The sequence below is a fragment of the Mandrillus leucophaeus genome, unplaced genomic scaffold (assembly GCF_000951045.1).
Source record: "Mandrillus leucophaeus isolate KB7577 unplaced genomic scaffold, Mleu.le_1.0 Scaffold129, whole genome shotgun sequence".
Lineage (NCBI taxonomy): Eukaryota > Metazoa > Chordata > Mammalia > Primates > Cercopithecidae > Mandrillus > Mandrillus leucophaeus.
Genome location: NW_012101243.1, coordinates 580479 through 590943, shown reverse-complemented (window position 1 = coordinate 590943; position 10465 = coordinate 580479).

Sequence of the window (10465 nt, the reverse complement as noted above, 5' to 3'; positions counted from 1 at the left end):
TTTTTTTTTTTTTTTTTTTTTGAGACGAAGTCTTGCTCTGTCACCCAGGCTGGAGTGCAGTGGTGTGATCTCGGCTGACTAAAAGCTCCACCTCCTGACTTCATGCCATTCTCCTGCCTCAGCCTCCCAAGTAGCTGGGACTACAGGCGCCTGCCACCTCACCTGGCTAATTTTTTGTGTTTTTAGTAGAGACGGGTTTTCACTGTGTTAGCCAGGATGGTCTCGATCTCCTGACCTCGTGATCCGCTCACTTTAGCCTCCCAAAGTGCTGGGATTACAGGCGTGAGCCACCGCGCCTGGCCGAGATGCTGCAATTTAAAGGGAGTGGCATTTGAACAAAGATTTAAAGGTGAGCAAGTGAGCCATGTAGGGGTCTGGAGAGTGTTCCAGTAGAACAAGCAGCAAAGGTAAAGACCCTGGGGCAGGAGCCTGTCTGGTGTATTGCAGGAGCATCAGGGGGTCAGGGTCAGTAGGCAGGAGTGGGGTGATCAAAGATGAGAATAGCAGGAGAGGAAACCAGAGAGTAACTTACAGAGGGACCGGGTTGTCCAGGGCCTATGGGCTGTTGTAAGACAGCGAAATGGGGACACATTTGAGGGTTTCAAGCAGAAAAGTGTCATGAGCTGACCCATCTTTTTGCTTTTTTTTTGAAACGGGGTCTCACTATGTTGCCCAGGCTGGGTGCAGTGGCTATTCACAGGTGCTGTCACAGCACCCTACAGCCTCAAACTCCCAGAGTCAAGTGACCCACCTCAGCCTCCTCAGTAGCTGGGACTACAGGCATGAGCTACACCCGGCAGCTGACTTCTGTTTGTAACAGGATCCCAAGCTGCTATGTCGGATATAGACTGCAGGGGGTAAGGGTGGAAGCAGAAGGACCACTAAGGAGCTAGTGTGACAATCCCAGGGAGAGGTAATAGTGTCTCAGGTCACAGTGGTGTCAGGGGTGCAGGCTGTGCTGTACCATGATTCAAAAAAGGGACGGACAGGATGTCTTTGAAGATCTCTTCTAGCCTGATAGCCTCCACTTCTCCAAGGCCACAGATCTGGGCAGAATGCCAACTTGTTGGGCCCGCTCCCCCAACAGGAGTTACCTCTTGACTGTCCTATCATGGGGTACGTTGAGCCTTCCTATTCTCAGATGCCCATGGTACTTTTGGGGAGGTGGGGCAATGATGAATTGGGAGGGCTGTCACGGGTGTTCTGGGTGCTGGGTGGCAGTGGAGGACTTGAAGTGGCTCTGCTGAGAGGCAGTGGGTGGGTCAGGGCCCCTGCTAGACTGTGGTCACACCACCAGTGCCTGTGTGGATGTTCCTGCTGTTGGTGGGCAATGAGGAGAGTCCCACTTAACTGTTCCGGTGTCCATACGACTAAAAGGGAATTGAGGGCCAGCCGCCATGGCTCACATCTGTAATCCCAGCACTTTGGGAGGTTAAGGCGGGCAGCTTGCTTGAGCTCAGGGGTTCGAGACCAGCCTGGGCAACATGGCGAAACACCATCTCTACAAAAAATCGTAAAATTAGCCAGGCATGGTGGCACACACCTGTAGTCCCATCTACTCAGGAGGCTAAGGCAGGAGAATTGTTTGAGCCCAGGAGGTTGAGGCTGTGTGAACTATGATCACACCACTGCTCTCCAGCCTGGGTGAAAAAGCAAGACCCTGTCTCAAAACCCCAAAAAACAGGAGTTGAGGGCATGTGAATTCTCTATTGGTACTAATGGTTCTTGGTTGGAATCATTCATACACCCACTTCTGCGGCGGAAGTGCCTGGATGTAGAGGCAATTAGTAAGAGCCGGTGTGTGTTGGGGGCTTCCCTCCTGGCTGCCGGGCACTGTGTCAGGCCCTTGCCTTCCTCAGTCTGGAGCACCAGCTCTCCAGCGGAGGCCTCATCCTTCCACCTTGTCCAGACAAGGAAGAAGGAAGGCAAGGCCCTGCAAGGTGAAGGGACTTCCTGGAAAGCAGAGGCTGCTGAGCCCGGCTGGTGTTGGAGCCCAAGCCTGTGAGTCCCACCCTGCCCCTACCACCATGCAGCGCTCCTCAACAAAGACGGCTACTTAATCCAAGGTCATCATCAGTGGATCTGAGGCTGCAGCCTGATGACTGGCAGTATCAGTCACAAGGGTGGCAGGCAGGCCCCACTGGCCTCTGGGGTCATGAGAGCTTGCTGAGTTTTCCACCCAGACCCTTTGTGTCTGTGTCTGGGCCTCTGGGGACACCGGACTGACCCGGCTCAGAGCAAGGTGGTAACTGCGGGTGGGGTTGCTTCTGATCTGAAAGGAGCCTGCCTCTGCCCTCCTTGGGAACAACGAGGGCCAGTGAGGGGCCACTCAGGGTGGAATGCCTGAGCAAAGGCCGCCCTCCTCTCACCCATCCCTGTCCTACCAGAGCTGCTGTTGAGTTTTGCAAAAGGCATTTGCTTTAGAAAGAGATGCTACAGGCCAGGCGCGGTGGCTGAAACCTGTAATCCCAGCACTTTGGGAGGCCGAGACGGGCGGATCACAAGGTCAGGAGATCGAGACCATCCTGGCTAACACGGTGAAACCCCGTCTCTACTAAAAAATACAAAAAACTAGCCAGGCGAGGTGGCGGGCACCTGTAGTCCCAGCTACTCGGGAGGCTGAGGCAGGAGAATGGCGTAAACCCGGGAGGCGGAGCTTGCAGTGAGCTGAGATCCGGCCACTGCACTCCAGCCTGGGCGACAGAGAGAGACTCCGTCTCAAAAAAAAAAAAAAAAAAAGAGATGCTACATACGAGTATGGTGGCTTACACGTGTAATCCCAGCACTTTGGGAGGCCAAGGTGGAAGGATCACTTGAGCCCAGGAGTTTGAGACCAGCCTGGGCAACATGGTGAGACCCTTTCTCTAGAAAACAAAATTTTTTTTTAAATTAAAAAACAAAACAAAAAAAGATGCTGCAAAAGCGAAGCCCCTGAGGGGCTGACTTAACAGCTGGCCGCCCTCTGGATAGGCCTCGCCTCAGCTGCCCACCCTGTGGGTCAGTAAGCGAGACACCGTCACTCCGAGTACAGCAGCCTGAAAGCAGGAGTGGGCCAGGGCTAGTTAGAGGAGCTCTCTGTGGTCCGCTTGAGTGAGGAAGACGACACCATCGTTCATTTCCCTTTTGGAAAGGGTCTATCTATGTCCTTTGTCCCTTCTTCTCTTAGTGTCCTCACGTGTTCTTGACACTGTATTTATCGTGTCGCAAATACATTAGTATGATAAATATTTCCCCCAGTTTGCCATTTGCTTTTTTAATGTTTTGATTTTGAAATGTATGCTTTATTTTTTATGTTACATATGTCGAGCTTTTTCCTTTTTTTTCCCATTGCTTTAATGCTTAAAAATCCATTCTTATCTTGAGATGAAATGTAATTAATCTGTATTGTGTTTCAGTTTTTCCTAGTGTTATTCTTTGTTTATTTTGTATTTTACCATAGTCAATATCATGTTTCCTCAGCCCCACCTCCTCCAGCCCCACCTCCTTCAGCCCCACTGCCACCTTTCATGCCTCACATCTGCTTTCGATTTTTCCTCTCCTCTTAAGTCCTAGCACGCTGCCTCACGCCTCCATCCTTGTCCCCTCCTCGGACACCAAGGGCCTCTCACAAACCCTCCTGACCCCTCCCGGCATTTGCAGTCGGAAGAACCACACACGTGGCTGGCTCCGGGTGTCCGAGTCTGGTGGAGCCGAGTGTTTTTCTTGTTGCTTCTCCGGGACTAGAATCGTCCGCTTAAGATTCTGCATGTCCATACTTGGAAAGTCATTTACATAAATAGGTCATTGATTGGAAGACTCCCCCCTCCTCTGTCCTTGAACTAAAGGCCCCTCGAATAGCCGGCGCTTGCTGTTGTTTTAGATGTCATAGCCCATTTCTGTTCACCTCTCTTCTAATGTCAGGTCTCCTTTGCTTTCAGGACGACGTTTTCTGCTCCCTGTCATCTTTGGTGGGAGGGCCAATCATAGTACCTCACCCTGTCCTTCCACTCACCGGGACAGACACACAACACTAGCTAGGCCAACTGGCATCTTCCCTGGGATGCTTCTTCAAGAAGGCGCAAAAGGACCCCACTTGCTTTTAGAGCTGTGGCTCTAGAGGACTCTCAGTTAGACCTACTGGGGTCATCATCCCCATCACAGAAAGCCCTTCTACCTGAAGTGAGGGTGAGCCCAACACAGAAGGAAGCTGAGCTGAGAGACAAGAGCAAGAGAAGCCAAGAAAAATATCTGGAGCACCTGGATCCAGCCTCACCTGCATCCCACAATCCTTGGTCTTCCTCCTACATGAGCCAATACAGTACCTTTTAATTTGAGCCAGCTTTATGACAGGTTTTTGCTAAAGAATCCTGATTCACCCCTGCATTGTGATGCTTTGGACTTCATTGCCTGCCCGCCTGTAAAACTCCTAAGATGTCAAAGCTGAAAGGGGCTTTAGAGACCACAGTCTCATCCTATAGTTGGTGAAACGAGGGAAAGAACTTGTCCAAGGTCACGTGGTGCATCGTTTCCTGCCCAGCAGCAAGGAAAAGAGCTTGAACTCACTGCCCAGCAGCCCGGACGGCGCTGTGGCCTCTGCGATGGCATTGCAGTGCTTAGTGGCTATTGATCTGTTGTTTTGGATGTGTTACCCAGACAGGACTGCCACTGCCACACGAGCGCATGTGCAGCCCAGGGAGAGCTCTAGGGCGGGGCCAGAGCGGGGGTGGGGAGGGCGTCGTTGCTGCTGCTTCAGCCCCTGTCGGGAGAGAATGAGAAAATGGTGGTGAACAAGACCTTGCTGATACTCACTGTGGGCCATGTGCCATGTTAAATGGGCACAGTAGCTTTACATTCGTTCTTCTCAGCCTTGCAGCGTCCCTATGAAGTAGGTGCTATGGGAATCCCTGTTTTGTCAGTGGGAAAACAGGAATTTCCTAGTGGTCACACTGCGATTGAGCCACACGCTTGGACTAACCGGGGTCAGCCTGACTCCAGAGCCTGACTCTTGCACCAAGGAGGGGCAAAATCAGGCAGGCCACATGGATGAGTAGAGGCCCACGTGAGGACTGTGGGAGAGCGTGCCTCGGCTCCCCAGCTCTGGCCCAGGGCAGCCAATTCAAGGCAGACTTGTCAGAGCTTCCAGTTTTTCAAGAGAAGCCGGAAATCTGGACTTTTATGTGAAATGTCTCTATTTTTAAATGTTGGCAAAGAAATTCAGATTTAAAAAAAAAGCACACACACACACTGTGCAAGGCAACCCAAACCACATTTGCAAGCCAGTGGATTGCAGCTTTTCGACTTTACTATATTTTTTCTGTGGCTGCAGGAAGCTGTTCTAACCCACAGGACTCTGTCCGTCACCTGGCAGGAGAGCGGACCTACCTGGATGTGGTTAGGATGCCACCCTGCCCTGCTCACACTCACTCATTTCTGAGTGTGTGTCAGAGGCCAGCCAGTGCCAGAAGCAGGGGTTGGGCGGGGCGGGTGGTGGGGCACGTGTGCTTGCCGGGGAGGGCCAGGAGCACAGAAGAAGCCTCCTTATTCAATGTTACAGGTGAGGAAATTGAGACCAAGTGAGCCATATAAACAGCTGGGTCCCCGGCGACACATGGAAAGAGCTGCTGGGACCGGGACCAAGGTCTTCCCGAACTGTAAGTATGGTCCTCTGAGCACACATTACCCTGCTGTTGGCCTTTTGGCTGGTAGAGGAGACACCTGGATTCTGGGATGTGGCAGAGCCCAGCCTTGCCCATGATAAGGATAATAAGGAAGTCACTGAAACTCTGTGAGCCCCAGTTTCTCCATCTGTAAAATGGGCATGTCCTCTGTAAAAAGAAGCATTGGCTCTGCCCCCACGCCCATGTAAAACTATGGCCCCCAGCCCCAGAGGGGTAGAGCGTGGCAGACTCCTCACCTCCAGGAGCAGGGCACTGAGCCAAAGATACCTGCAGCCCCTCTGCGGTGCCTCTGGGGCTGGGACTGTTCTGGGCACGCGCTGAGTTATGGTGACACATCCAGAGCTGAGTCTGTCTCTCCCGCCCGCCCAGTCCTCTGGGAAAGGAGTGGGGGTCAGGAAGGTGAGGGGGGCTTCATTTCCAGGTCACCATCCTCAGGCCTGGGCCTGACACAGAGGAGAATGAGCGGGAGGGTGGATGAACAGCATCCTAACAGTAGTTCTCGTCCACACCCTGCACCCGTGTGCCAAGCTCTTAGTTTACGCCATGCTTCATCCCAGCGGAGTCTTGTGCTGTGGGGGAAGCTGCAGCCCTGCCCTCACCATGCATGCACCCCTGCTTTTCAGGAGGTGGCTCCCAACTCTCCCCAGGGCTCAGAGTGGTCCCCGAGGCCCTGACCCAGGCCCAGCCAGGGCAGCCATCCCCAGATTTCCTTGGCACACTGGGTGTCAGCTGCCTCCCCCCATCCTTGGCCTGGTGGGACCTGGGGGCTCTCAGCTACCCAGGCAGGAGATCAGCCCCCAGCAGAACGGCCCTACCTCAGCCTCTCTGTGTCTTTGAGGGTTCTCAGCGCTTCACCTGGCCTCAGAAACTACTTCTCAGCCTGAGGGTCCCCACAAGGCTTTGGACTGATGCCCCCTGCCTCAGCTTGACTGATCGAGGTTGAGCCTCATGGCCCCCAGAGGGCAGGGCTGAGACCCATAGGGTGAAGCCACAGGAGGCAGATGGAAAACCTTAGTGTGAGGTACAACTTACCATCAAAGCTGCCTACAATGGAATGGGCTCTTTTTAAGAGGTAAGTTTTCTGTTCCCAGAGATTCGAAAGTAAAACTTGCAGCCGATGGGGCTAACACACATCTGCTAGGACAGTAGCCTCACTAAATGACTGAGGTTCCCTTCCAGTTCTTAGACCACGAATCTCCTTTGTAGGGTTTTTCTCCCCAGTCCACCCCCTAAGACAGACACAGGCCTTCGCAGGCCTGATTCAGGGTGGAGGAAGGGGAGTCCCAGGTTGAAGGCGAGTTGTTTGCAACCCACAGCTGGGCTCAGGAGCAGGGACGCTGCAACCCAGCTGCTTTTCTGCAGGGCCTTCACCTGTCCTGCAAGGACCAAGGCCAAGGCTGCTATGAGCCCCCCATCTGACCCAAGAGGTTCCCACAATGGTCCTGGGTGGTGGGTCCGGCCACTGGGTAGGTGTGGGAGCTGGGGGTTGCAGGTTCAACTTGGCGAAATGTCAGTACACCCACGGGGTCAGGCAGCTTTTCAGGGGCCCAAGGCCATGGAGCTCCAAAGGAGGGCAGCAGGGAGCACACAGAGAACTGTCCCCACCCAGCTCCCCTCCCACAGGCTCCACGGATCACACTCTGTCTCTCTCGCACGCTCCAGGAGAGACACGGCAGCACACACACAGGCAGACACAACCAGCACCCACATCCGAGCGCTCACACACATCAGACGCGTGCGCGTCGTGCAGAGACGCCCACATGGAGACACAGATACACACCCTCCCGGAGTCACACAGACGACACCCACGTGCACGCGGGCACAAACACAGGCCCTGCCTACTTCCGAACCAACTCCACCTCCAACATGGCCACCCTGGCTGGGGAAGGTAGGCTGGCCGGGTGGGTGCCCTGGATCAGCCTCCTTGCCCTGGGAGTCCTGATCATCTGGAAGCCATGGCCTGCCCTGCCCATTGGAGGTCTGCGGGGCCAGGGGCTGCCCGGAGGCAACACAGTAGTTCAACAGCGCCCTGGGGTCAGCTGATCTGGGTCAGGTCTCAGCTTTCCCACCTTCTGGCTCTGTGACCTGGGCAAGTCACTGGACCTCGCTGAGCTTCAGCTTCCTCATCTGGAAAATGGGTATAACATAGTGCCAACCCTTGAGTCCTGTGATCTCTGTAGCCCCTAGGCCTGGAATATCCTAGATGTTCAGTAAACAGAGACTGTTGCTGTCGCCCCAGGGCGAGGGCTCCATTGGCAAATGGCCACTCACCCATTGCAGACTGGCATTTGGTGAGTGCACCATATTGGTGAGCTATTATTTTCATGTCTACTTCGGGGGGCTACCTGGGGTCTGAACTTCACTTGTGGGGACCCAGGATGTAGGCCTCCATGTCCAGACTGGCAAAGAGAACCCCATTCCTCTGGCAAAGACAGGGCTGAGCTAGGTAGTCTTAAACAATAAGCAGCCACTCAGCTAGAACTTTGACTGGAATATTCACAGCGTAATGCCATAGCATTCCAGAACCACAGCTGCAAAAACCAGAGGCTCTTGCCAGCGTGTTTTAGACTCTCAAAGATCTTGAAGCACAAATCTCAGAATGTCAGAGCTGTACAGAGGCCTTGGAGACATCTAGTTCAGCTGTCTTGTTCCTAAGATGGAATCCCAGAGTCCATTCCAGACCAGTGTGACAGAAATTGGAAACTGAGGCCCAGAGAGGGTGAGCGACTGAGCAAAGTTGCACAGTGAGTTAGTGGAAGTATCGAGACCAGACCCCTGGTCCCGGCTTTGTAGCAAGTTTAGATTCAGCCCCTCTATGGAGACCCAGAGGAAGGAAAGCAGAAGAAGAAACATTCGGGCCAAAGTGAGGATTTTCTGGAGAACTGTTTTAGAAAAATCAAACCAAAAAGAAAAATGGGAAAAAGGTGCTGGCTTCCCCTTATTTTCTGCCTGTCTTCCTCTGGGCACTGGCTCTCTGCAGCTCTCAGCCGTTCCAGCTCTGCTCACAAGCTGCTTCCAGCCGCCCACGGGCTTCCTAAAATGGTCTCTGCAAGCTAATTCCAGAGGGTGAATGGCAGAGAGCAGGCCTGCAGGGAGTGGGGGGGAGGGGGAGTGCACTTCCTTAGCTGAGGCAGGTGCAGACAGACTCCACATCAGTGTTGCACCGGCTGTCCCCAGCTCCAACCCCCTCCCCAGGTGCTTCCAGGGCCCTCAGCTGCTGGGACCAGGGGGCCCAGCTTTCACCTCTCACTGCCTGACCTCTTGGAATAGGTTATTTTTCCTTCTTAAATAATTAATTTTTAAAATTTTGTAATAATACGTATTTATCATCGAATAATCAGGAAAGTATAAAGAAGAAAATTAAGATCACCTGTAATCAGCTCCTCTAAATGAAACAACCATTAGCAATTAAGCATATATCCTTCCAGTCTTAGGACTCAGCACATATTACAGAGGGGCTGATTCAGTACATAATGTTCTAAATCCTGTTCTTTCCTTCCAATCATATATTCACAAGCATCTTTCTAGTCAACAGTTGCACTTCCACAGCATGATTTTTAGTGGCTGCATGGCACCATGCATATGACTACACCACGCTTTACTCAGCCAATCCCCAATGCCCAGCATTTTAGCTTGTGTCCATTTCTACCCTATGAGAAACAGTACATGGTTTATTCTTGTAGTTACATCTTTGTAATCAACCTAGTTATTTCCGTAGGACAACTTCCTGGAATTGGAATTACTGGCCAAAGGGTTTATACTTTTTTAAAAAGATAAAATGCAAAATTATAATACTGTCCTGTCTTCCTATAATGATTGTGTAATAATTAGGTAATAAATAAAAATTAGAAAATATAGATAAGGAAAAATACGAGAAAAAAAATCTTAACTTTCCCCAAATCTGACTACCAAGATATGGTCAAGAATGCTGCTGGAAAGCATCTAGACTTTTTTGTATGTGTGTGTACACATATAATGGGATTATACTATACATGCTGTTTTGTAAAACTGATCATTTGTTCATGTCGATACATAAATTTACATTCACAGTATCACTTTTTTTTTTTTTTAGAGACAGGGTCTCGCTGTGTCACCCAGACTGAAGTGCAGTGATTTAATCATAGCTTGCTGCAGCCTTGAACTCCTGGGCTCACACGATCCTCCCACCTCAGCCTCCAGAGTAGCTGGGACTACAGGAACACACCATCACACCTGGCTAATTAACAACAACAACAACAAAACTGTAGAGATGGAGTCTTTCTATATTGCCCAGGTTGGTCGTGAACTCCTAGCCTCAAGCAATCTCCCACTTTGGCCTCCTAAAATGTTGGCATTATAGGCGTGAGTCGCCACACCCGGCCCACGGCATCACTTTTATCTGCCACAGCATATTTCATTCTGTGTTTATACCTTGGTATCACCACTGTCCTGTTTTGGGGAAGTAGGTTTCTGATTTTGCTCCAGTATAAATAGCTCTGTAATGAACATGCTTGGAAAGCAGCTTTGCTTCTTGTCCATATGCGTTCGTAGGCTCTGTAGTAGTGGAATTGCTGGGTCAAGGGTTTTTGTTGTTGTTCGTTTGTTTGGTTTTTGTGTTTGTTTTTGCTGTTGATATCACATCGTTTCTGACCGGAAGTCTAAACAGCAAACCAGCACAGAGGCTCCACTGAGTTGCACGGATGTCTACAGGAAGGGCCCGGAATCTGTAGAACGAGGCAGGAGCTTGTGCTGCATTTGCTGCTCTCCAGGCTGATTGCTTAGAGAAAGGCCTTGGCCTTGAATGGGGCCTTTGCCCAGGAAGGCTCCTC